The sequence below is a fragment of the Gossypium hirsutum genome, chromosome A06 (assembly GCF_007990345.1).
Source record: "Gossypium hirsutum isolate 1008001.06 chromosome A06, Gossypium_hirsutum_v2.1, whole genome shotgun sequence".
Classification (NCBI taxonomy): Eukaryota; Viridiplantae; Streptophyta; class Magnoliopsida; order Malvales; family Malvaceae; genus Gossypium; species Gossypium hirsutum.
The window spans coordinates 112947479-112973282 of NC_053429.1; the positions used below are offsets into that span (position 1 = coordinate 112947479).

At 34.6% G+C, this 25804-nt stretch overlaps 2 non-coding genes across 2 annotated transcripts; one reads left to right on the forward strand and one right to left on the reverse strand.

The window, feature by feature from the left end:
- Nucleotides 1-14982: 14982 nt before the first annotated feature.
- On the forward strand, nt 14983-15089 carry LOC121231354 (small nucleolar RNA R71). Its single transcript, XR_005929414.1, has one exon. It is a non-coding gene; the product is annotated as a small nucleolar RNA R71 (small nucleolar RNA).
- A 1373-nt stretch (nt 15090-16462) lies between these two features.
- Nucleotides 16463-16569, reverse strand: LOC121231376 (small nucleolar RNA R71). The gene has a single exon (XR_005929436.1). It is a non-coding gene; the product is annotated as a small nucleolar RNA R71 (small nucleolar RNA).
- Between the last annotated feature and the right edge of the window lie 9235 nt (nt 16570-25804).

Consider the following 25804-nt stretch of genomic DNA (forward strand, 5'->3'; position numbering starts at 1 on the left):
TAAAAGATTATATATGTCCATACACAATGGAAGATCAGTATATGTTGAAGTAGTTAGTTCTTTTTAAGAAAAATGAAAAGTTTTTGTGATTATTCATAAGGGAGAGAACATGAAAAAAAATTTGAGAACATGAAAAAAAAAATTAAGTGTTGAGAAAATGGGAAGAGAATAATTTTTTTGTTTGTTTTTGTTTTTGATTTTATGTTTGTGTTTTAGTTAGAAATTTTGATAGTTTGAAAGTATGTTTTATTTAATAGTGATTCAGTGGAGCTTGGACACTGTTGGATTTCATTTTTCGTTTTATGGAATGCATCATCACCTTTAGATTTTATTTCCTAATTGATAGTTAAGCGGTCACAATTTCAAGTAAAAATAGCGCTCTCAGTTGACAATGGTTATACAGTCACAGGTTCTAATTGGTTATGTTGTCAAGGAAACCCTTTAGGGGAGGAGGTGCCAATTACGGTTGGCACAAGTTGATGGTTGTCTTGGTGCGACAACGATTATAGTTATTAAGGTGGTGCATTAGATGAAGGTTGATTGAACCTTTTCTCACTAAAAGCATCCTTGGGTCAAGGAATTGTTGATGAACTCGAATAAAGCAAGGTTGAATATCATGAGATTTTCGATAGACCTAATTCAAACCGAAAAAAAAAGATAAATAAAACAAATCGGAAAAAAAATTGAAAAAAATATGAATAAAACAAATAAAAAAAGGCCTGAGTTGGTTGGTATCGACCTACCACCTATCGTCGATTTGACCTCACGGTTACACGTAAGTCAAGCTTTTTTTTCTTATTCTCCCCACTCTCCCTATATAAATCTCAATGGTCCCCCCTCCACCCCACCAGCTGAAATTTGGAAAAAAAAAGAGAGAAAAATTGAAAATTTTGTATTTTTTTTTGGAATTATTTGAAGTTTTGAGAATGTTGTGTTTGCATTTTTGGAGGGGGAATTTAATAGATTTAATGTATGTGATTTTCTAATTGTAATAATTGTTATATTATAATATAATGTTTAATTGTATTTAGTTTTTTGAAATGGTGATTAATTTTTTTATTAATTATGCAGATATCACAATGAGTTCTCTTCTCCAAGCATTTGATCACACTGCACTGATGATTAACGAGTTGATAAAATATTTTGATATTTATTATTCACAAATATATTTATAGAGTTGCGGTTTAATTTATATTTACTTAGTCAATTTAACAAATGTGATTATACGATATGGACAGGATGAGTACCGGGTGTTGAGGTCGTGAGTCCATATTCCGAGGTATTGTTCGGACGAACAAATTATACCGTAATTGGATGCTGCTAGATTTGGAATAGTGGCATTGGTTCAGATGTTTGACTTGAGGGTGGACTTAATATTTGCCTTGGTTGAATGGTGGCACCCGGAGACCCACACTTTTTATCGATTATGTGGGGAGTGGACCATTACCCTGGAATACGTCATAATGCAACTTGGGCTCCCAGTTGACGATGATGTGATCACAGGTCCAAGTAAAGTGGCTGAACCTTTAGCCCTCTGATACTAATTTCTTGGGCGATCACTTTAGTTATATGGAACCTAGATTTACTAGTTTGAAATTTTCTTGGTTGAATGAAAATTTCCAAACTTTATTGCAGCTGATAAGGGGTATTTATGCTGAATGCAAATAATAATAATGTCCACATTATGTACTTGCCTCTATTGGTCGATTTGTACTAGGCTCGTTCCTATAGTTGGGGCTCAGCGATATTGGCGACGTTATATCGTGAGCTTTGCCAGGTGACAAAGAATAAAACACAAGATATACGTTGATTTCTGATACTGTTGCAATCTTGGGCTCTGTACAGGATGCCATTTCTGGCATTAAGGAGTCACCAACCACATTTGTAGCCAATTGTAAATAGGTAAAAAAATTGTAAAATTGAATCAATATTAATTGCTTTTTTGGAATCTGTGCTAATAAGTTTGCTTCGTTTTTAGATGGTATACGTGCCCGAGTATTAGGAAGTCCAAGACACTCGTTGTCTACTACTAGATGATAGAGGCATACGTTGGGGACAAAGTAATATATATATTTTAACTAAGTTATATTAATTTTATTTAATTACTTTGATCATGTTATTTGACTCATGTAACTATCATCATGTCAAATATTGTGCAGTTCGTGTGGATGTCATATTCCGCACTAGACGTTGTGGTTGGCATTACACCATGGGTTCATTACTTGAATCAACCTAATTCTCTCGAGTGAGAAAATGAGCCGTCTTGTGTAATCCAAACTATGGCAAAGCCCAAGCCCCAACCTCCAAAATCGGAGGGTACTTCTTACCATCTGGAGTTGTAGGTTGACAGCTTTGGTATAGGGTCCCAAAGCTACGTATATCAGACAAAGATTCCCAATTGCAGTTCTAATTATCAACAGCTGCAATAATCAATTATAATTGATATGTTTTGCTTGACACCCCCGTATTTATGTAACATCCTAGTTTTGGAATATTCAAGGTTATGATGTGTAGTTTCAAAATAGTTTGTGTGGCGAAGTTATAACACCCAGTTTTGGCGGGTCTCGAGTTGGCGAGTAAACGGGAATAATCTGTGTGGCGGGATCCCATTTTCCCAATTGTTGCTTTTTGCGGATAGTTCGGGCGCATAGTTAATGATAGAGTATAAGGTAAGGATTGTTCTCGGAATGTGTGGATTTGTATAAAAGAATGGATTGGTAAGTGTATCAAGGATTCTTGGGTAATAAGGGTATCACCAAAGGTAAGGTGCGCCAAGTTGGCCTAGTTACTATGCAAGTTACATTCTAACGAGATGGTCAGGACTGAAAGAAGGGATAAGTCAAAAATAGGTAAAGATTTTTGGATCCTTGTATATATTTTCCTACAACTGTAAGTCACTAGTAAGGGCAGTTTTGAAAGTTAGTGACACATGTCAAGTTCTAATATGAGAGTATGGGTTTTATATATTATGATATGAGCTTTAGAAGAAAATGGAGTTATCTTCTTCCTTTTTTTGAAAACACCATTGTTAACTTGCTTTGAAGTTGATCGAGGATCTTTCTTGCTAAGTTGAAATTAAGGATCGGAGTTCATATAGAAGGTTTTTTCATATCCTTGATAAGTATTATAGACTTGCATGTTGACTTTTGAAAGAGTAAGTCTATTTTATGTGCGTAAATAGTAAGATAAGGAAATAAGGTGTTGCATAAAAGTTATCAAGGTTTCAGATGATGATAAAAGTTATATAAATGAGTTTTAACGGTATTCTTATGTTTTATAAGTAGTGATTGCCAGGTTTTCATGTTGGATGTTTGGGATCTGGAGATCAAACTGCTATCCTTGGGTGTCAGGTAAGTCCCTAAGTCGACTTCTGTATGTTTTATGTTGTTCATTCTAGATACTTCTGCAAAATATTGCATGATGAATATGCTGATATATGAATGTTGGATAAGATTTGTATGTATAGCTTGTATAAATCTGAGAAGTATAGAGTATATGATGAGAAATATGGAGTCGAAAGTATGACTATAAGAGAATGTTTGATATGTATGTTAAGTTTGGTGCAAATGCATGAAAGGTCTGTTAAGTGAGTTTGTGTTTGTTCACAATGGTCGAGTTTAAAATAGGCCCGTTGGAACTTTAAAAATGATCTCTAAAAGGAAAGCCTATAGCCATGACACCATATCCTGTAAGACCATAACTAGTGGGTCATGGTAAACCTCACAAAATGTGAGTTTAGGAGAATCCCTATCGTAAACACGCTAGAAAATAGAATCCTTTGTGGTAATCTATGAAATGGAAACCTTTGTGGCAACCTATGAAATAGAAGCCTTTGTAGCGATCTATAAACTGGAAGCCTTTGTGGTGATCTAAGGAAAGCAAAACCCTTGTGGTAAATGAAAACAGGAACGCATTTGTAGCTCATATAAAAGAATGGCCATTATGGCAACCATTTGAAGGAAACGCCTCTGTGGCAGACTATGAAAGAAAGAAATGGTGTTCCCGAAGCACTATAAAGGTATAGTATGTAACGACCCCGAATTTTACTGTTACCGGAAAAGTGTATTTTTGGGTCTTCATTTTTGAAAAATAGATTCGTAAATATTTATTAAAAAAATATTTACGAAGTTAATCGAGTGGTTAATTAGGCTTTAATTAAGTGAATTTAGTTTAATTAAGGATAATTGGATAAAAGGATTAAATTGAATATAGTGTGAAAGTTTAATTATAGAATAAATAAAATTAAAAGAGACTAAATAAGCAAATAACCCAAAATGAGTTCCAAGTGTGTGATAAAAATAAAATACATGTGTAATAAATATTGTACATACATTTGTAATACATGTATGTACTTACTTATTATTTAAGTAAATATTAATGTTATTATTATTATTTAATTGATATTATATTATTAAATAAATTAAATAAAAACAAGTGTATAGTAATGATTTGATACAAATGTATTAATAAAAATACATACATTTGTAATACATGTATTTAATAGTAAATAGATATTTATTATTTAGTAAAAGATATTTATTAATTAAATAATTATATTATAAGATATTTATATGATAAATAAATTAAAGAAATACAAGTGTAAGGTGATAATATAGTACATGTGTAAATATAAGTAATATTTCACTTGTAATAAAGATATTGATTATTAAATAGATATTTATTAAGTTATTATATAATATATATACATATATATATATAAAGTAAAGAAAGAAAGAAAAAGAAAGAAAACAAAGAAAAGAAACAGAATGCTCAAACGAAAATGGGGGAAAGAAAGGAGAAAGAAAGAAAAAGAGAGAAATTGAGGTTTTGAAGCTTTAAACTTTAATAGGCAAGTCAATTTAGCCCTTTTTACTTTATTTTGATGTTTGAGAAGCCTTGGAATAACATTTTGATGAAATTAAGTTGATATTTTAAAAGTTATTAGATTTCTAGATAATGTTCATGTTGAATAAATTAAAGAATTACGGGTTAAATTGATAGAATTTTAAGTTAGAAGTGAACTAAGGATTGAATTGTAAAGTAAATTATAAGTTTTGAATAATAGGGACTAAATTGAAATAATTTCAAAATTATGGTCCTATGGTGAAATTAGAGAATTGAAATTAGTTTAAAGTGAAAATTTAATAGAAATATTGAGCTAAATATAAAGAATAAAAGTTAGTCTCAGTTTAGGGACTAAATTGGAATCTAGGCAAAAGTTGAATAAAAATTGAAATATTCAATGTGAAATTAAATGGTAGTGTATTGATAATATTTAATTGATTTCCATAGCTAACATTGTGCCAGAAAACCTCGGCTAAGAAAGGACAAGGCAAAGTCGACGAGGGATAGCTCGAAAATTACGGTTTGTATTTCTATAATCCGAACTTAACATTTAATTGTTGAATTTATTATTTAATGTGTAGGGTAATGGATTGAAAGGTGAAATTTATAGTTAATTATTTTATTTTCATTGAATATTATGGTAAGTAATTAAAGTATGAATTATTGTATTTTATGATTGAAATGGATTGATTTGGAATGTGTTAAATTTATTGAATTGATGATGAATAATGTGAAAGTCATATTGAATTAAGAAAGTGAACCGAAAACCCTATTAACAGTATCGGGCTAAGTCGGATATAGTTGGCATGCCATAGGATTGGAAGTGTTCAGGGATATTCTGACTGTGTGTCGATGAGACACTATAAGTGTTGCCTTACTATTATTGTTCCGGATTCGTTCCGAAGAGGTACTCTGTACCTTATTGTTATTGTTACTATTCCGGATTTGTTCTGGTAAGGTACTTTGTGTACCATACTGCTACTGTTACTGTTACTATTACCGTTACTGACACGGTGTATTTCGGCTTCGGCTGATGAAATACTGTGTGCTATCCCGGTATGTGGGTTGGATCCGTGTATCCGTCTAGGTCCAAGTCATGTTATTAGGGGTAAATAAAAGTACTAATAATTGACTGCTACTGAATAATTAACTGTTACTGAATAAACGACTGTTACTGAATAAATGATTATTACTGTTGACTGACTGATACTGAATAATAAAGATTAACTGATTGTTACTGAATATTGGACTACTACTGAATGTCTGGATGATATTGAATATTGGTTATTACTGTATGATAATGAAAAATCGACTGATATTAAACCAACATTGAAACTGTATATATATATACATTGAAATTGAAATTGATTAACAAGATCTTAGTATTATAAAATGAAAATAAATGATTGAACTATTAAGATTATTAGATTGAAATCTCAAAGTTCATTGATATATGATTTACTATTGATTTAAGTATCGGTTTATAGAAATACCTCTGAGTTCATACTCAGTGTACGGTTTGTTTCCGTGCGCAGGTTAAATAAAGCTAGACCATTGAATCAGCATCCCAGGCCGACCTCGAATTCAATGAGGTAATGCATGTATATTACTGGTAATGGCATGTACCTAGGATGTCAAAAGTGGTCATTTTGGAATGTTATTGTAAATGTTGTTATAAATGGTAATGGTTGAGTATATAACTTAATTAAGTCTAGTATGAAATATGCAAATTTAAGTATAAATATAAATAAGCTTGGTTTAGTATTGGTATTTGTATTGGTTGTGGTTTGAAATTTACAGGGTTGGCTAGTAAAGTGTGAAGGGTTCATTATTCAGTCCACACGGCCTAACACATGGGCGTGTGACTAGATTGTGTGAGGCACACGGCTTGCATACGGACATGTTGTTAGGTCGTGTGTCCTCTGCATCTTGAATTTTAGCTTCGAATTGAGCACACGGGCAGTGACACGACCATGTGTCTTAGCCGTGTGGAGAAAACGGTATTGAACACGTGCATGCGGTACAGCCGTGTGAAAACTGCACCTAAAATGCTACAAAATAAATCCACACGGGCTGAACACATGGGCGTGTGATTTGGCTGTGTGAGCTTAATTTGTTTATGAGTTACAAGTCAGAAAGCCCCACGGATAGAGAAAACGAGCGTGTCCCATAGGCCACACAGGTGTGTGGTACTATTCATTTAAGGAAAATTTGAAATTTTACAAAAAATTTTATAAGTTTTTGATTAAATCCCGAATTGATTTAACTGTTCATATTAGACTTCGAGGTCCCATAAAGGGACAATATGACTAATTTCTGATTTGTTTAATAAAATATTTCTTCATTACTCGTAACTGAACTGTACTGACTGGTAATGTCTCGTAATCCTGATCTGGGGACGGATAAGGGTTAAGGGATATTACATAGTATGTGTGGCAAACACTGAAGGGATAGTATGTATGGTGAACTCTGAAGGAATGGTAAGTATAATGAACCTTGAAGGAAAAGCCTTTATGGCGTATCATGTTAGACTTTCGATAAGATAATCTAATGAGTTTCCTTTGTGGTGAGATTCATTGATGTGCGTGATAAGTTTTATATTTATAATTGATCGTACTTGAGAACTAACTATTAGCACGATAAAGGCAAGCGCACCTATCAAACAGTAGTATAGCTTATAGCAAGACCGGAATGTCGAACCCACAGGAACTAAAAGTACTAGTATTAACCTTCTTTTTATTATCTAGCCTAAAAATAAGGGGATTTGCTTTATCTAAACTAATTAACTAAACTAAGAATGCATAGGAGTAAATTGGGGAAATACTTTTGGGAAAACTGATTGATTTAGACAATACTCAAGGAAGAATCCACCTAGACTTCATTTGTTATTTGATCTGAATTAGATGATTTATTCACTTGACTTGATCCGTAGAAATCCTTAAGTTATATTATTATCTCTCTCGAGACTAACAACGTCTAACCCTAGGTTGATTAATTGAAATCTCTTTCTAATTAAAACCCCTAGTGTTGCATTAACTCGATCTATAGATTCCCTTATTAGGTTTGACCCTAATCCGACAGATTTATGTCGCCCTATGTTTAGGGGTGCAATCAACTCCACTTAATTATGCTAGATCTACTCTTAAACAGGGACTTTTTCTCCTTTGAATAAGCACATCAATACTTGAATGAATATCCTGGAATATTAAAGCAAGAATTAAGAACACATAATTAAGAACAAATCAAATATTTATCATATAATTCAGAAAATAATAACAAGATCCGTCTTAGGTTTCATCCCCCTCAGGTATTTAGGGTATTTAGTTCATATTTGTAAAATAAAACATCTCAAAAGAATAGTGATAACAAAACATAAAGAAAACCCAAAAACCCCTGAAGGAAATTGAAAAGAGATCTTCAGTCTTGAATGAGAATCCGGCTTCTAAGATGGATCAATTGGCTTTCTTCGAGTAATTCCTTGCCTCCTACTCCCTGTGTGTGTTCTCCTCCTCTCCTAGGGTGTTAATATATGCTTTAGAATGCTTCCCAACCCTCAAAAGTGCCATTTTCCGAATAGAACTAGTCTTGGGCTCGACAGGGACATGGTTGTGTGCCACGCCCGTGTGTAAGTGCTTCAAACTGTGTTAAAGCCTGTTATATAGGCACGGGCGTGTGGTATACCCATGTGAGGTGGTTTAGGCCGTGTTAGAATCTGCTAAATAGACACAGGAGTATGGTCTACCTATGTAAGGAAGTCCAGACCGTGTTGATTTCCCATGTTGACCCATTTTCTCCGCTTTTTGCCCGATTCTCGCTCTTTTTACTCTCCTATGCTCATCTAAGTATAAAACATGAAATTAAAGGATTAAGAGCATCAAATTCCATAAATCTAATGATAATTCATCCAAAAATGCGCTAAGCATGGGTTAAAAATATGTATAAATTATGACTTATCAAATACCCCCACACTTAAGCGTTTGCTTGTCTTTAAGCAAAATCATCAATTCACAATTAAGAATCCATTTTTCTCAACTTATAATTCCTATCAACAATATCTCAAAATAATCCATAAGTAATCATACATTGAAAATTCAACTAAAAGAACATCAAAGTTTTAAACATTCCAAGTTGAGCATCTTATCACGAAAACATAGGTATCTCCCCTCATCTAAGTAATCACCTTCGATTCAAAATATTACCGGGTTTAAAATCCTCACTAAAGATTCACTCAAATCACTCGAGGTGTTTAAGGATAACAAATTTAGCACTCAATAGTCAATATGAAAAGTTATTACCATAGGCTTGCGTGAAAATCAAATCTCCACCACTATATATTGGGATGATACATCAATTAAAAGGTCTTTAGAGGGTTGTAACGTGGATTTGGTTAGGGGCTGTGGTCACAAGCTGAAAGAGAAGGTTAGAATTGAGATTTAATTTGAAAAATTACCTAACTAGAAAAATACTAATACTGACAAATTGCATTCCTAATTAGATGATCCTAGAATTGAGCTTTTCTTCATGGATAACATCGTTTTAATTTTGTAATATGCTAGATGATAAATTTCAATTGCAGAAGTTTTTTTTTAAGAAAAAATCAAATAACTTTGCTAACTATCAGAAATAAAACATAGCTAAACAATTTATTCAAATCAAATCTCGACAAAAATTGGGATCAAATTAATTGAGTGGATTTCAACAATAATGGGTTATAGGTTAATATTGAGGGTAAATCAATGAATGGCTTGTTAGGCTCAAGGGGGTTTGCTAAGGGTTAATTATGAAGTTAGACTTTTATGGAGTGAGTGGGTTAAACCTAAGTGTCTTTATCATCTCGACATATTAAATCAATTGTGTGGTCTTGACATGCATAATCGAAGCAAGTTCTAGAATAACAAATCAATATTGACACGCTCATAGCAACAATAAAAGTGAGCATGAAAGAAATAATATATGCTCTAAAGGTTCAAGATCTCACAAAAATTATGGCCTTTTGATGTTAATCCTGTAAATTTCAACTTCAAGATAATACCTAAACTTGGGGAAATAACCTAGCAATTTTTTTAATTTTCAAAAATCAACTTATCATGCTTGATTCTCTAATTACTTAAATTTTAAATAATCAATGCATAAATGCCTATGTTTTAATTCAAGACATATCAATAAAAATCATAAATTAATCAACATCCATTCTAATAGTGATATGAGTGAGTCACGTGAGAATAAGACAAAATTCAGGGATTTTTCTGATAATTATATAAATAACCCCCCACACTTAAGATGTACATTGTTTTCAATGTAAAAAGATAGATTTACTGAACAATATAGATATAAGATCATAAGATAGGGAGAGAAGTGAAACTTTCTGAATGTTAGATGGGATCCTTGAATTGGAGTCATGGAAAGCAATCGGCTAAGGCAATGATGAGATTTGAGGAAGATACTCCGGTGGTGGTAGAGGTTGTTAGTGCACAAGTCTTGCGCCAAAAGAATATTATATCTGGTGGTAGCTATGGTCGTGGTCGAGTAGGGCATGGAAGTCGTGAAGGACCTTTTCCAGTGGAGTTGTAAATTCCTAAGTAATAGTGAGCTTTGGAGCTCTTCATAACTGCGATAGGATTAATAACTCTTTAGGAATTATAAAGTAACATGATTACTCATAAAGAAATGGTCGAAACCATAAATTGCTTAATATAAATTGTAAAACCTAAAGATGAAGTAAAAATAGTATTAAAGAGAAATAAAAAGTAAATTAAAAAGATAAATAAATATAAAAATAAAAAATCTTCAAAAATCCTCATCGCTAGATGGTTGCAAGGTGGGGGTGGCGATGAGATGTGAAGGTACTGACAAATCTGATGGAGGGTTGCATCAATGTGATCAAAGCGCTGAAAACCTTGCTGCTCGAATCGAGTAAGACGCTCAGCGATGTCAGAGAGTGAAGCAGCCGCATGAACTGGATGATGAATAGGTGGTGGCTGTAGTGGTGGGTCCTCGTGAGGTGGAGGGGCATCATCAATAATGTCCTCTAAGTTTTCTTGCTCAGCTGACTGGATGAGGCTGTACTGAGGAGGATCAAATCCACGTCGTCACTCGATCATCCTCATGTGGAGCATATTCGAGATGTCCTATGGGGACATTTGACCGATGAGGGTGAGGGAGGATGATTGCGCTACCGTGTTGAGGAGACCGAAGTACCGCGCCAAGCAAGTCACATAAGGGCCGATGGAAATGACTCCCTTCTTATACCGCTCTGTCTGATGGCGAATGGTGAAGGCGATGAAATAGGTGAGGTCGAATACGTTCCCATACGTCTTACTCCATAAAAAATAGGCGTCGTTAGTGTTGATGATGCTGATACTCTCTCGCCATCCTATCAGGGTGTGGGCTAGGATGGTGTGTAAGTATCTCAGTGATGGGGCGAAAGTCGATGCCTTAGAACGGCTAGGGTCAAAAGTGGCCGAAGTAGGGACTAAGGCTTCCAGCAATTTGAAGGAGAATAGTGGATGTGGCGATGGAGGCTGTCAAAGTCGTCGTCATCCATGAACTCCTCCGTATACAGTCTTAATGTGACACTAAACTCAGGCACGCTCAACTGGCGAACTAAACCGCCGAGACCGAACTTGACTGTTCCAGGATCATCAAATTCTATCATTAAGGTTGAACAGAGTTCTAATGTGAGCTCGAGATATGTTGGCTCGACAATCTCGAAGAAGAAACCCCATGGGTCAGTAGTCAAGAGAGCCCGGACTGCGTCAGGGAGTTGGATCTACTCTAGTGTAGCCCAATCAATGCAATGGCCCACACCTAAGGGTCGAACCCGTAGTTTCTAGAAAAGTTCCTCTTGGGGTGCCAAAGGAAACTGTAGGAATGGATGCCAAATTTCAGTGGTAGGACCTGAGGATGATGCTGTTCCTTTTCGTTTCTTGGAGGTATGGACGACGGTTTTTTTACCACGGGGATTTGACATGGTATCTAGAATGAAAAGACGAGTTATCATGTATGAACGGACAATATAACATATGCTAACAAGTCCAAAAAGGAATTAACTATGAATTAAACTAACAAATTCAACCAAGAACTAATGACATTAACAAGACTCAACCAAAAGTAATCGAACTTCATATTTTAATTGCGTAAATACAATATGAAATAGATGAAAGTAGTTAATGATGGTAGGTCAAGGATTCAAAATACATGAAATAGATTTTAAGCATGAAATGATACGATAAGCAATTAGTAAACAAAATGTAAGTAATAGGGGACAATTAATATCATCATGATAGTAAGCATCAAAAGAATTTGAAAGAGAAGAGAAAATCGATACTGGAGAACCGGTGGCTGAAGGAGCGACGGGGTGGTAGTGGGGGTTTGTAGTGGGGAGAAAGAGAGAAAAAGGGAGGAATGTGTAGGGAAGGGGGTGTGGCAAAGAATGGGGAGAAAATGGAAGAAGGAATGAGAGTTAGAAGTGACCGGTCGGTGGGGGGAAAGATTGTGGTGGCTAAGGTTAGGGTGTTGGGGAAGGGGATGATGAACAGTGGGGGTTTATATAAAAATTGAGGCACACGGCCGTGGGACACGCCCATGTGTTTCGTGGTTTTAAATTTGGGTGCGTCTGGAATTCGGCCTATGCCCGTGTTCTTTAGGCGTGTTGGTGCATATGGCCGTGTCATACGGTCGTGTCCTGCTTTGTTTGCTTCTCCCATGCCCGTGTATATAAATGCACACTCGTGTTATCGTAAAAGTTTCAACCACGGGTGGTAGGCACGGGCATGTCGTACGCCCGTGTTAATTTCTCAGTTTCTACAACGGCTTATAGGCACGGGCGTGTTGTACGCCCGTGTTGATTTGGCAGGATTGCCCACGGCCATGTCACACGGTCGTGGCAACGTATCGAATCTCGTGTTTTGGGAAAAATTTTGCCCTATTTTCACACGGCCATATCGCACGGCCGTATTGCCTCCCGTGGTATGAGCATAGCCTAAGGCACGCCCATGTGTCTGCCCGTGTGGATTTAGAAAACCTGTGTTCAAGGACTCAGTCAATGAATTAGATGTTAAAAACTAAAATTTAAAGAAATCAACACTGTTAGTGCTCGGGTTGCCTCCCGAGAAGTGCTAATTTAGATTCTAAGCTCGACTTACCTCTCTGTTGCGTGGTTACAGTGGTTCAAGGAATTTGCACTCCTCATTCCTGCTATAAATTTTATCAAACTAAGGTTTTAGACGAGTACTATTTACCTTAAAAGTGCTGAATTTGGAATAAGTTACCTCGACTGCACTGTGTGGGAAAATGTTAAGTACCATAAAATGGTTTACTCTATTAGTTTCAGAAGTGGTAATACGAGGGTCTGCTGCATCTAATAGTACTTTGTCTCCAACGTTAAGTTGATTTGGTGAAACATTGAGTCTGTTATGATGTGGTTTTCGTGTATCGTGTGTTATTGATTTCTGTATCTACCATTCATCTAGTTCATTGATCTATAGCCTTCGTTCTCCATAGATGGGTCCTTTGTTGTTACTTGAACATGTCTCTTGTATGCTCTTCGAATGTGTTTCCTGCAGAGAAGGTTGCACCAAATGATCAGTATTAGTAATATGATTCATACAACCACCCTCAATATTCGGTGTGTTACTCGAATTATGAGCTTGAATAGTGATTGTTTCATCACCCACACGAAGTGTGAGTTCACCTGTACCAACATCAATAATAGTTCTAGCAGTTGCTAAAAAGGGTCGTCCTGAAATTAAAGGCACGTCGCTATCCTCTTCTATGTTTAAAACAACAAAATCAAATGGGAATATAAATTTATCAATTTTAACAAGTATATCTTCAATAATACCCCTAGGAAATCTAATTGTTTTATTTGCCAATTGAAGGCCCATATTAGTTTGTTTGGGTTTGCCAAGACCTAATTGTTTAAACATTTTATAGGGCATGAAATTTATACTAGCCTCTAAATCAGCCAAAGTATTGTTAACGTTTAAACTGCCAATTAAACAAGGAATCGTAAAACTCCCTGGATCTTTCAACTTGTTGGGTAGCTTATTCTGTAGAATGGCTAAGCAAACTGCATTCAACTCTACATGCGACGCCTCATCCAACTTTCGCTTATTTGCTAAGAGCTCCTTTAAAAATTTAACTGCATTCGGCATCTGCAAAAGAGCTTCAATAAATAGTAAGTTAACATATAATTTCATTAATAATTTAAGGAATTTACCAAATTGTTCGTCTGTGTGATCTTTCCTTGTCGCACTGGGGTATGGCACTCGAGGTTTATATTATCTACTTACCGATTTTTTCTCGTTGTGGTCCACCTCATCCTTACCTTTATTTACCACAATTCCTTGATTCAATTCTAGTTCAGGCTCAACTAACCCTTTTTTATCTCGAACAGTAATTGCATTAAGCTTCTCTCTTGGGTTATTTTTATTATTACTCGGTAAACTACCTTGTGGTCATTCGGAAATCATCTTTTCCAACTGGCCTATTTGATTCTCGAGCCTTTGAATTGATGCTTGCTGGTTTTTAAGAGCTGTCTCAGTGTTTTAAAAACGTGTTTCAGATATCGCTATGAATTTTGTTAGCATCTCCTCAAGTTTTGGTTTCTTTTCCTGCTGGTAAGGTGGTTGTTGAAAACTCGGAGGATGTTGTGGCCTTTGATTTCCTTGGCCATCCTACGAGAAGTTGGGATAGTTCATCCAACCTGCATTATAAGTGTTACTGTATGGGATATTTTGAGGCCTAGAATTATTGTTACCCATATATTGAACTTGTTCCTCCTCAATGCTGGGGTTGAAGGATTGATATTCTGTATGTACTCCTCCTTCATTTGAATCGCACCTCATCACTGAATGTACCTAAGTAGAACCATACAATCCTACAATTTTTTTATTTAAAAGCTCTACCTGGTTAGACAGCATAGTAACCGTGTCGAGATTGAAAACACTGGCTGCTTTTGCCGGCTTTGTTCTCATGACTTGCCACTGATAGTTATTCAGTGACATCTCTTCAATAAATTCGTAAGCCTCTTCAGTCGTTTTGTTGTTCAAACTTCCATCGACAGCTGCGTCGATAAGTTGTCTTGTTGAGGGGTTCACACCGTTGTAAAATGTCTGAACTTGCAACCATTAGGGTAACCTATGGCGAGGGCACCTTCTCAAAAGATCCTTGAATCTCTCCCATGCATCATAAAGAGTTTCTAAATCCATCTGCACAAAAAAAGAGATATCATTCCTTAGTTTAGCCGTTTTAGCCGGTGGAAAATATTTAAGTAGAAATTTTTCGATCGTTTGTTCCCAAGTAGTGATTGACCCTCGTGGTAACGAGTTCAACCACTGTTTAGCCTTATTCCTTAATGAAAAGGGAATAACCGAACGTGAATGGCATCATCAGAAATGCCATTGATTTTAAATGTGTCACAGAATTTTAGAAAATTTGCCAAATGAGTATTTGGATCCTCATCCTGCAAACCATCAAACCGAACAAACTGTTGTATCATTTGAATCGTGTTAGGTTTCAGTTCAAAATTATTTGCAGCAACAACAGGTCTAACTATACTTGGTTCAGTTCCTGTTAAAGTAGGTTTAGCATAATTATACATAGTACGAGGAGCAGGATTCTGATCTACTGGATTTGCCGCAACCATATGAGGTAGCGGATTATTCTGATTTTCAGTCATCTCCTCGGTTGTAGTATGGATATCGTCCTCTTATTTTTATGCTAGATAATAAAAAGAAGGTTAATACTAGTACTTTTAGTTCCTGTGGGTTTAACATTCCGGTCTTGCAATAAGCTATACTACTGTTCGATAGGTGTGCTTGCCTTTATTGTGATAATAGTTAGCTCTCAAGTACGGTCAATCATAAATATAAAACTTATCACACACATCAAGTTTTTGGCACCGTTGCCGAGGACTAAGATATTAGGAACGCTTAATTTTTATTACTTTAGCCATTTATTTTATTGCAAGTGAATTTTTTTTTGTTTATATTACTAAAGTCTTTTTTGTTTTCTTTTGATAGGTTCTTTATAGTTTATGACTAGAAGAAACCCGTCAGGACCATTAGTTTTTGATAGTGAGATCGAAAGCACAGCTCGCAGAAACGGGAGAGAAATAAGGTGAAGCATACGATACATAGAGGAAGAGCAAGAGGACAATATCCATACTACAACCGAGAAGATGGCTGAAAATCAGAATAATCCACTACCTCCTGTGGTTACGGCAAATCCAGTAGATCAGAACCCCACTCCTCGTACTATGTATGATTATGCTAAACCTACTTTAACAGAAACTGAATCGAGTATAGTTAGACCTGCTATTGCTGTAAATAATTTTGAACTGAAACCTAACACGATTCAAATGATACAACAGTTTGTTTAGTTTGATGGTTTGTAGGATGAAGAACCAAACACTCATTTGGCTACCTTTCTGGAATTTTGTGACACATTTAAAATCAATAGCGTTTTTTATGCCATTCACCTTCGGTTATTCCCTTTTTCATTAAGGAATAAGGCTAAACAGTGGTTGAACTCGTTACCACGAGGGTCAATTACTACTTGGGAACAAATGACCAAAAAATTTCTACTTAAATATTTTCTGCCAGCTAAAACGGCTAAACTAAGGAATGATATCTCTTCTTTTATGCAGATAGATTTAGAAACTCTTTATGATGCATGGGAGAGATACAAGGATATTTTAAGAAGGTGCCCTCACCATAGGTTACCCTTATGGTTGCAGGTTCAGACATTTTACAACGGTGTGAACTCCTCAACAAGGTAACTTATCGACGCAGCCGCTGGTGGAACTTTGAACAACAAATGGTTCCACTTTAGTTTTTCCAATTTATATTAAGTAATTTATATTTTCAGCCATTTCTTTACGAGTAATCATGTTACTTTATATTTCCTAAAGAGTTATTAATTCTATTGCAGTTATGAAAAGCTCCAAAGCTCACTATTACTTAGGAATTTGTAACTCCACTGAAAAGGTCATCCACGACTGCCATGCCCTGCTCGACCATGACCATAGCTACTTCCAGATATAATATTCTTTTGGCGCAAGCTTGTGGACTAACAATCTTTACCTCCACCAGAGTATCCTCCTCCAATCTCACCCTTGCCTTAGCCGATTACTTTCCATGACTCCAATTCAAGGATTCCATCTAATATTCAGGAAGTTTCACTTCTCTCCCTATCTTATGATCTTATATCTATATTTTTCAGTAAATCTATCTTTGTACATTGAGGACAATGTACATCTTAAATGTGGGGGGTTATTTATATCATTATTAGAAAAATCCTTGAATTTTATCTTATTCTCACGTGACTCACTTATATCACTATTAGAATGAATTTTGTTTAATTTATGATTTTTATTGATATGTCTTGAATTAAAACATAGGCATTTATGCATTGATTATTTAAACTTTAAGTAATTAGAGAATCAAGCATGATAAGTTGATTTTTGAAAATTAAAAAAATTACTAGGTTATTTCCCCAAGTTTAGGTATTATCATGAAGTTGAAATTTACAGGATTAACATCAAAAAGCCATAATTTTTGTGAGATCTTGAGCCTTTAGAGCATATATTAATTCTTTCATGCTCACTTTTATTGTTGCTATGAGCGTGTCAATATTGATTTGTTATTCTAGAACTTGCTTCGATTATGCATGTCAAGACCACACCATTGATTTGATATGTCGAGATGATAAAGACACTTAGGCTTAATCCACTCACTCCATAAAAGTCTACCTTTATAATTAACCCTTAGTGTTCCCCCTTGAGCCTAACAAGCCATTCATTGATTTACCCTCAATATTAACCCATAACCCATTATTGTTGAAATCCCCTCAATTAATTTGATCCCTATTTTTGTCAAGATTTGATTTGAATAAATTGCTTAGCTATGTTTTATGTCTAATAGTTAGCAAAGTTCTATGTTACTTTGATTTGTTCTTAAAAAAAAGTTGTTGTAATTGAGATTTGTCGTCTAGCATACTACGAAATTATGTAAGGCTTGAATTAAAACAATTCTAGGATCATCTAATTAGGAATGTAATTTGTCAGTTTTAGTATTTTTCTAGTTAGGTAAATTTTCAATTCAATCTCGATTCTAACCTTCTCTTTCAGCTTGTGACCACACCCCCTAACCAAAGCTAAGTTACAACCCTCTAAAAGACCTTTTGATTGATGTATCATCTTAAGAAATAGTGGTGGAGATTTGATTTTCACGCAAGCCTATGGTAATAACTTTTCATATTGACTGTTGAGTGCTAAATTTGTTGTCCTTAAACACCTGAGTGATTTGAGTGAATCTATAGTGAGGATGTTAACTTCTGTAATATTTTGAATCAAAGACGATTACCTAGATTAAGAGAGATACCTATGTTTTCGTGATAAAATGCTAAACTTGGAATGTTTGAAACTTTAATGTTCTTCTAGTTGAATTCTCAATGTATGATTACTTGTGGATTATTTTGAGATATTATTGATAGGAATTATAAGTTGAGAAAAATGAATTCTTAATTGTGAATTGAGGATTTTGCTTGAGGACAAGCAAACGCTTAAGTGTGGGGGTATTTGATAAGTCATAATTTATACATATTTTTATCCCATGCTTAGCGTACTTTTTGGATGAATTGTCATTAGATTTGTGGAATTTGATGCTTCTAATTGTTTAAATTCAAGTTTTATACTTAGATGAGCATAGAAGAGTAAAAAGAGCGAGAAACGAGCCAAAAACGGAGAAAATAGGTCAACGTGGGAAATCAGCACGGCCTGGCCTTCCTTACACGGGTAGACCACATGACCGTGTCTATTTAGCAGATTCTAACACGGCCTAAGCCACCTCACACGGTATACCACACACCTGTGCCTATCTAACAGGCTTTAACACGGTTTGAAGTACTTGCACACCGGCGTGTCACACGGGCGTGTCCCTATCAAGTCCAAGTCTAGTTCTATTCAGAAAAGGGAACTTTTAAAGGTGTGAAAGCATTCTAAAGCCTATATTAACACCCTAGGAGAGGAGGAAAAGGATACACATATTAGGAAGCAAGGAATTACTCGAAGAAAACCGATTGATCCATCTTAGAAGTTGGATTCTCCTTCAAGACTAAAGATCTCCTTTCAATTTCCTTCAGGGGTTTTTGGGTTTTCTTTATGTTTTGTTATCATTATTCTTTTGAGATGTTTTCTTTTACACATATGAACTAAAATCCCTAAATACCTAAGGAGAATGAAACCTAAGACGGATCTTGTTACTATTTTCTGAATTGTATGATAAATACTTGATTTGTTCTTAATTATGTGTTCTTAATTCTTACTTTAATATTCCAGGATACTGATTCAAGTATTGATGTGCTTATTCTGAGGTGAAAAAGTCCCTGTCTAAGAGTAGATCTGGCATAATTAAGCGGAGTTGATTGCACCCCTAGACATAGGGCGACGAAAATCTGCCGGATTAGGGTCAAACCTAATAAAGGAATCCATAGATCGAGTTAATGCAACACTAGGGGTTTTAATTAGAAAGAGATTTCAATTAATCAACCTAGGGTTAGACGTTGTTAGTCTCAAAAGAGCTAATAATATAACTTAGGGATTTCTACGGATCGAGTCAAGTGAATAAATCGTCTGATTCAGAGTCAAATAACAAGTGAAGTCTAGGTGGATTTTTCCCTTGGGTATTGCCCAAACCAAATAGTTTTCCCAAAAGTATTTCCCCAATTTACTTTCTGTGCATTCTTAATTTAGTTAATTAGTTAGATAAAACAAATCCTATTTTTTTAGGCTAGATAATAAAAAGAAGGTTAATATTTGTACTTTTAGTTCCTGTGGGTTCGACATCCTGGTCTTGCTATAAGCTATACTACTGTTCGATAGGTGCGCTTGCCTTTATCATGATAATAGTTAGTTCTCAAGTACAATCAATCATAAATATAAAACTTATCACGCATATCAGCTTTATCTAAACTAATTAACTAAACTAAGAATGCACAGGAGTAAATTGGGGAAATACTTTTTGAGAAAACTGATTAATTTAGACAATACCCAAGGAAGAGTCCACTTAGCCTTCACTTGTTATTTGACTCTGAATTAGACGATTTATGCACTTGACTCAATCTGTAGAAATCCCTAATTTATATTATTATCTCTCTCGAGACTAAACACGTCTAACCCTAGGTTTATTAATTAAAATCTCTTTCTAATTAAAACCCCTAGTGTTGCATTAACTCGATCTATGGATTCCCTTATTAGGTTTGACCCTAATCCAGCAGATTATATTGCCCTGCGTCTAAGGGTGTAATCAACTCTGCTTAATTATGCTAGATCTACTCTTAGACAGGGACTTGTGTTCCTTTGAATAAGCACATCAATACTTGAATCAATATCCTGGAATATTAAAGCAAAAATTAAGAACACATAATTAAGAACAAATCAAATATTTATCATATAATTCAGAAAATAATGACAAGATCCGTCTTAGGTTTTATCCCCCTCTGGTATTTAGGGTATTTAGTTCATATTTGTAAAATAAAACATCTCAAAAGAATAATGATAACAAAATATAAAGAAAGCCCAAAAACCCCTGAAGGAAACTGAAGAGAGATCTTCAGTCTTGAATGAGTATCCGGCTTCTGAGATGGATCAATTAGCTTTCTTTGAGTAATTCCTTGCCTCTTACTCCTTGTGTGTGTTCTCGTCCTCTCTTAGGGTGTTAATATATGCTTTAGAATGCTTCCCAACCCTCAAAAGTTCCCTTTTTCCAAATAAAACTAGTCTTGGGCTCGACAAGGACACGGCCATGTGCCACACCCATGTGCAAGTGCTTCAAACCGTGTTAAAGCCTGTTAGATAGGCATGGGCGTGTGATATACCCGTGTGAGGTGGCTTAGGCCGTGTTAGAATCTGCTAAATAGACACGGGTGTGTGGTCTACCCGTGTAAAGAAGTTCAGGCCGTGTTGATTTCCCACGTTGACCCATTTTCTCCGTTTTTGGCCCATTTCTCACTCTTTTTACTCTCCTATGCTCATCTAAGTATAAAACATGAAATTAAAGGATTAGGAGAATCAAATTCCATAAATCTAATGATAATTCATCCAAAAATGCGCTAAGTATGGGATAAAAATATGTATAAATTACGACTTATCATTCATATAAGTTGTTAGGCGGATCCTACATGGTTTTAAGATAAGAATAGAGAAACTGGAATGTGCCAGGGCATGTGGCGAATTCGAAGTATAGGTTAAGTAGACTTGAAGAACAAATCTGGGTAAGGGTCATGTCTGGTAAATTGAATAATACTATATGTTTGTAATTATTAGAAGAAAAATAGTATTCTCTAGAAAGAATAAAATCATATAATTAAAGAATGTATCTTCTATCTATGTATGAAATCATTCATGGATTTTGAAGAAATGATGACTTAGAGTATGTATATAAAAATAACATTATTTTGTCTGTGTGGGCCTTTCGAATGGGTATGGTTAAGGAATCACAAAAGTGTGGAGTGAAGAACATGAATATTGTATTAAAGATGCGAAAAGTAAGACATGCTTTCAGAGTTAGGGGTGACATCTATGATGCGAAGAATGACATTCTAGGAAGGTATTTGCTAGAGACAAGTTGAGAAACAAAGAACAATGAGATGCTATCTGAATTGCCAGATGCGAAATACAAAAAAATGATTCAGGTAAATGGATGTTTATCTCACTAAGTTCTCATGAACTTAACTATTATGCATACAGAGTGAGTTAGTACCTAATCTCAAATACAACTCATTATTATTTAATAATATAATAAATAGTAAACTTAAATATCTCAGATTTTTTAGGATTAACCACCTCTAGAGGTGTGCATGGGCCGGGCTACCCGGCCCGACCAGAAGGCCCGCCCAAAAAATGGGAGGGTTCGAGTAAAAATATAGGCCCGAAATATAGGTTTGGGCAAAAAAAACGAGGCCCGTTTAGAAAACGGGCCGGGCTCTGGCAAAACTTTTTTGGCCCGGGCCCGACCCAGTCTGACCCGAATTATATACTAAATATATATATATTTTTTATTTTTAATCATATTTACATTTTATTTTCAATTTTAATATAATCACTTTTTATTATATTTTCAATTTGTGTATTGTTTTAAGAATTGTTTTAGTATAATTTTTTATTTGTTTCTTGTTTTAATATTTGTTTTAAATGTATTTGATTTATTATATTTTAAAACTTTTTTATTTAATGAAATAAGCTAAAAAAAATTAATATGGGCCGGGCTGGGCTAGGCTCGGGCTTAATAATTTTATTTCGGGCCGAGCTTAGACAAACTTTTAGGCCCATATTTTGGGTCGGGCTGGGCCTGGGCCTAGAAAACGGGCCTAAAATTTTGTCTGGGCTATGCCAGAACCCGGCCTGGCCCGGCCCATGCACACCTCTAACCGCCTCAACTTATGCTTTTCATTTAATTGTCCTTTTAATCCTTTTTACTTTCTTTGTATTATATTTGTTTATTAATTTGACAATAATATAATATATATTATAACAAATATCTATTACTTAAATAATAAGTAAATTAAATACATAAACATATATTACAAATGTACATATTTTAATTAACACACTTGTATTTTATCATCACCATACACTTGTTTTTATTTATTTTATTTCATAATATAATAATAATTAATAAATATCTTTAACTTATTATTTAAGAAAATATACAAATATATTACAAGTGTATTTTCATGTATTTTACACATGTTTATTATCATTACCATACATTTGTCACTATTTTAATTTATTTAATAATAATAATTTTAATATAAAGTCATAATAATATTTATATATAATATAATCTAAGAAAAATCTTAAATTTTTCTTCCCATTTGCCGCCTCACCTAATGAAATCGGCATAATTGCCTATTTAATCCCCTTTTATTTTATTTTAATCTATAGTTAAACTTTTACCCTTTATTCAATTTAGTCATTTTTTTTTCTAATTTCTCTTAATTGAGCTAAATTCACCTAATCAAAGCTTAATTAAACACATTACTAGCCTCATAAATATCTCTAATAATTATTTACGAATTCGGTTTATTAAGATGGAGGCTCGATAATGTACTTTTTTCAATGCCCCTGAATTTTGGGTCATTACAGGATGAGCGTATTCCAACGTTGTGTAAGTTAATGATAGTTCTTTGCCATATTACCATGTTAATTGGAAAATGATTACATCAAAGTAAAAATGTAGTTATGGTATGAGTTCATGCCAAAGGTATAGTGCACCTATATGTCTGAATTACTGTTCAAGTTATGATACAAGGTAATCTAGTTAGGAGTCAACTACATTGTATAATCGAGTATTTAAAATATTGGATTTTCATTTATTTCATTCGTAGATTCTGTAAGCCATTATGAAAGATGAGCTCAAAATTCAGGTGATACGTGTTGAGCTCTTGTAAGTGAAATTGGACTATCTATATATGTGTATGGGCTTAGAGATAGAGAGTTGTTTTTCTCCTTCCTTCTTTTAAAACGCTGCTATCTAATTCTTTCTGGAACCAAAAGCATTTCTCTCTCTTTTATGTTGGAAGCTGTAATTCTAGATCTCATCAGTAATTACTACAGGTCTAGGTAAGCAATATGATTTTGCATGTTCAACTTAAAAAGAGTAGTCTGTAAAGAATATTCGAGATTTAGAATGAAATTATGAAACTCTGCGTGGGGATTGTCAGTGTTTGAGATGCAAAAAATTATTTTTGAATGAGTCTTTGACGATGTTCCTATGTTTTATTAGCAGTGGTTGCTACAATTTCTTGATGGGTGTTGAGTCTATAGTTCAAGCTGTTGTATGTGGGTGTTAGGTGAGTTCAATTCTGACTCTTGCATGTATATTGTTCATATCAAGAAAATACTTGTAGGAAATTGTTATAACTATGAATCTAAAACTATGGAAAGTATAATATGTATATGGGTAGTGAATCTGACAAACTCAAGTATGCGATGATTAGTGTATAAGTACTGAAACGTAAAAGTATGGTTGTATATGTATTCTGGAATGTATGTCGTGGAATGTATGTTCTATTGGTTGTATATTAAAGAATGAAAATGTTGGGTTTAGATTTTCTCAGTGCATGAAGAGTTTGTAAAGTGGGTCTATGTCTAGTCACAGCGGTGGTGTTTAATGGAGTCTGTCAGGACAGAAAATACGAACTTTGATATGAAGCTCTAAAGGAAAAGTCCATGGCTATGGCAATATCTGAAAAAGGAATTAAGGATGGCCTACGTTGCTGGGGGTTCTCTGAGTGTCCCGAAATGATGATTGGCAAACCTCACGCGATATGAGTTTAGGAAAATCCATATCGCAAACACGACAATCTTGAAATGTCTAGGTGGCATTTTGTAAGCCTTTTTGGTGAACTTTGAAAGAATAGCCATTGTGGTGAACTTTGAAAGAATAGCCTTTGTGGCGAACTTTGAAAGAATAGCCTTCACAGCGAACTCTGAAAGAATAGCTTTTGAGGCGAACTTTGAGTGAACTACCATTGTGGCATACCCTGATTTGAACGCTCTATCGCATGTTCTATATGAATATTTAAATTACAAAGTAAACATAGTATGGTATAAGAGATCTATTAGTTACATGGTAAGTACTATATAAGGATAGGATTTGACTAAAGTTAGTGAATTGAAAAGATATAGAGAAGAAATGAGATAATATTGAAAAGATGATTTTGATTAAAGGTTTTGTATCTATATGCTTGAAGATTATATCCGCCAACTGTGTATGTGCTCCTTCATGATAGGTGATTGTGCATTGGTACTGGTTGAGTATGTATATGTAATGATATTTTGAGTTGTATGGATCTTTGAAGAGGAAATTAGTTAAGATATAAGAATTTTCAAATTGAAGGATATAAGTAAAGAATCAAAGTCATTGATAGGAAACAAATAAATTCATAGTAAGTATGGTTAGTAGTGTGTTTAAAGGATAAAAAATAGAGGAAGTATTCACCAGAAGTAAAGTTAAAAGTTGAGAACGACTTGTGCAAGTATCACTAAGGTAAATGGTGTTTTTCTCACTAGGTTCTTATGAACTTATCCCTGTATGTTATATTTCAGGTTGGATGATGTAAGCTGCGCTAGAAGGGACGATGTTGGGACTACGCTAATGGAGTGGCATATCTGGTTATTACGCATACAAAGCATGTTTATTGGCGTTTAAGACTCAATAGTACTATGTAGAAGTCAAGACTTAAGATAAATGTAATAAGTTATGATATTAGATGATAATTTTTGTAATTAAATTACTCTACTTATCTTTGTATATGTCATTGTTTATGTGATCAATAGAAATTGCAAATAATTATGGTATGTAATGATAGTCTAAATTTGTGTCTGTATTTGTGGGGTAACACCCAAGACTCGAATCTGACGAATCGAATTGAGTTGAGGGTGTTACAATTCGCAATACTCCATCCCTTGGGAAAAGCTTTGATCCGACATAAAATTTTTTAAGTGTGTTGAATACACCAAAAGGATCGTCCATGGATGATGAACATGTCAGTTTGGGTGAGGAGGATATGGACCGCAACTATCAACCCCGACACCAACGGAGGGCACCACAATGTTACACCCCCCAAACAACTCCAGGTTCCCAACATTTTTTATACTTGTAAATTTGATAATTTGTACAATATTTGTAATTATGAAATTTTATATATTCTAATAAGAAATTTATAATAAATTTATACTTCCACAATCATGCAATTTCTCTTTATTTTTCAAAACATTGAACCTCAAAATTGTATCAATACATTGGTATAAATGCAATCGATACATAGGATTATTTTCTCAACTTTTTAAAACATTGAAGCCTAAATTGGTATTGATTTTTTTTTCTCTTTATGATTTTTTTTTCTCATTTTTTCAAAATATCGAAGTCAAAATTGGTATCTCATCTGTCGC